This window comes from Oncorhynchus tshawytscha, unplaced genomic scaffold (assembly GCF_018296145.1).
Source record: "Oncorhynchus tshawytscha isolate Ot180627B unplaced genomic scaffold, Otsh_v2.0 Un_contig_14998_pilon_pilon, whole genome shotgun sequence".
Taxonomy (NCBI): Eukaryota; Metazoa; Chordata; class Actinopteri; order Salmoniformes; family Salmonidae; genus Oncorhynchus; species Oncorhynchus tshawytscha.
Window position 1 is genome coordinate 21,259 of NW_024607348.1, and position 2,625 is coordinate 23,883.

A 2,625-nucleotide genomic window follows, 5' to 3' on the forward strand; every position below is an offset into this window, starting at 1 on the left:
ATTAATAACTGCTTCATGGTCATTGGTCATTCATGTATAGTCATTAATAACTGCTTCATGGTCATTGGTCATTCATGTATAATCATTAATAACTGCTTCATGGTCATTGGTCATTCATGTATAATCATTAATAACTGCTTCATGGTCATTGGACATTTATGTTTTGTCATTCACTGCAGTGCACAGTAGTCACACCCTTTTTCAGTTCCTCTTAGCAACAAATATACAAACAAAGATATGTGTTAGCAATTAGGTGTTTAAAAATACAAATAGGATCTGATAAAATTTAGGGAATTTATAAAATGTTTAGGCTTTTTTATGAGCAATTTAAATAAGGCTATTAAAAGTAATTTCAGATTAATCGCAAAAAGTACACTCCAGACAGAGCATTTAAAAGGAATTGACAAAACAAATTTCAAACAGCGGTAGACATTTTGTACGGAGGACTTTCAACAACAAATTCAACAGCTCAACATGTGTCAACATTGCATCTGCAATAACACAAAGTTCTACATCAACCTCTGATGTCACATTTCAGTTCACAAGGTTAAACGTCAACTTCTCATGTCACATTTCAGTCCACAAGGTTCTACATCAACCTCTGAAGTCACATTTCTATATCCAAGGTTCTACATCAACCTCTGATCTCATGCTTCAGTCCACAAGGTTCTACATCAAACGCTGATGTCTAGCTTCAGTCCATAAGGTTCAACATCAACCTCTGATGTCACATTTCTATACACAAGGTTCTACATCAACATCTGATCTCATGCTCAGTCTGAGGTTTCAGTTTAGCCCACAGTCTGTCCCAGAATGCCTGGTGCTGAAGGGGGTCCTGGGGCCAGTCCAGATAAGTCCTGGTTTTCAGCAGGCGAGCCAGCCTGTGGTGGGCAGACAGCCGGCGAGGGGGGATCTTCTCTAGGAAGACCAGGAGGAGGATGTCCCTTTGCTCCACCTGCAGCCTGTAGGTGGCCAGCTTCATCTCCAGAGAGCACCAGTTACTGCGTAGGTAGTGGCGGCTGACTAGGCAGAGGGTGTGGCGGCTCCGGTAGAGGCTGTCTGTGATGTTCTCCACAATGTCCTTCCCCAGCTGGAAGTCCCTGCTGTGCAGACAGAGGCGCAGGAAAGGAGGACCCCTCTGCTCCAGATTAGGTAGCAGCTCCTCAACCACCCAGCGCTCGTCCTTCCCGCTATAGGAGACAAACGCATCGTAGTGGTAGCGCCCCCTGGTGTTGGATCGCATGGCTTCTAACAGCCAGCCAAGGGTGATGTGGTAGAGGGGGAGGAGGTAGGGGCCGGCCAGGTTATGGACCAACACCACCAGCATGAAGAACAGGACTCCCAGGCCAGTCGCAACAAAGAGCACAAAGCCAACCTCTGTTGTGCAGTTGGCTTCTGTGTACCTGACAAAATTAGGTGTGTCTATTCCATTGTCCGACAAGCATATCAAGTCCTCCAAAGCATACATACCGGTTTTAGCATACGGACCAAGCATGATCACTTCAACCTGCCTGCACCCCTTTGCCCATGTAATGAGCCAAGCATTGTCACAACTGCAAAAAATCTGGATCTGAGGAAGTATCAAATGCTTAAGGCTAGAGAGAGGTTCAGTAAAGCTGTAGAATACATTATAAATGTTCTCTATATGAAAATACGATATTTTCAAAGATTTCAAGTCTTTAGTTAAACTCCCCTCTAAAGAATAAATCCTGCAGTGGTACATTTCCAGAACCTCCAGTTTGGTCAAGTTGTGAAAAATGATGTCGGCAGAACGCTGTGTTAAAAGATCCACCTGTCGTAGAGTCAGTTTCCTCAGGTGAATCAGCTGATTAATTGATGTTAAATCAACCCTTTTAGCTGAAAGCTTCGATCTGTAGTCAAATGTCTCCACAGACGTGAAGTACTTTCCCATGAATTCAGATCCACAAAGGAATTCTTCAGCTTCAGCATGAAGATGGGTTACAGACTGAAAGAAAGGTCTGTCACAGTCCTGAAATGACACCGTCTGGCCTTTGAGCTGGAGACTCAGGTTCTGTTTAGATGTGATGTTACTGCCGATAGTCAACTGCATTGGCCTCATAGCTGAACTAATGTACAGATGAGTCAGCTGACTCAGAATTCCACCAAATATAAGTGTCAGATTCAGCTTGATCACAGGTTCTGTCAGTGGGTTGTGCACTTGCCCGAGAAACACTTGTCTAAGAGACATGAGGTGTGTGAAAGACATTGCCTCAATGTTGTGAATAAGTGGATTGTTCCTGAGGTCTAACCATGTCAAACTATGTAAACCATAAAATGTGTTTGCATTTATCTGTGTTATCTTATTACTTGTAATGTCCAAGGACTCCAGATTTGTCAATCCCAGGAAAGCAAAGTCTTCAATGTTTGAAATTAAATTCTGTTTTACATCGAGATACTGCAGCTTAACAAGACAGCTAAATTGTTTAGCAAAAAGCATGTGTAGCTTGTTCAACCTTAATGTCAGTTTTGTCAGTTGTAAACCAAAAAATGTGTTTGCATTTATCTGTTTTATCTTATTTCTTGAAATGTCTAAGGACTTCAGATTTGTTTGAAATTGAATTATCTGCTAAATCTAAATGCTGTAGGTTAACAAGACAGATAAAT

At 42.2% G+C, this 2,625-nt stretch overlaps 1 pseudogene; it reads right to left on the minus strand.

Moving 5' to 3' along the window:
• Positions 1–238: 238 nt before the first annotated feature.
• On the minus strand, positions 239–2,612 carry LOC121842443 (annotated as a pseudogene).
• Positions 2,613–2,625: the final 13 nt, after the last annotated feature.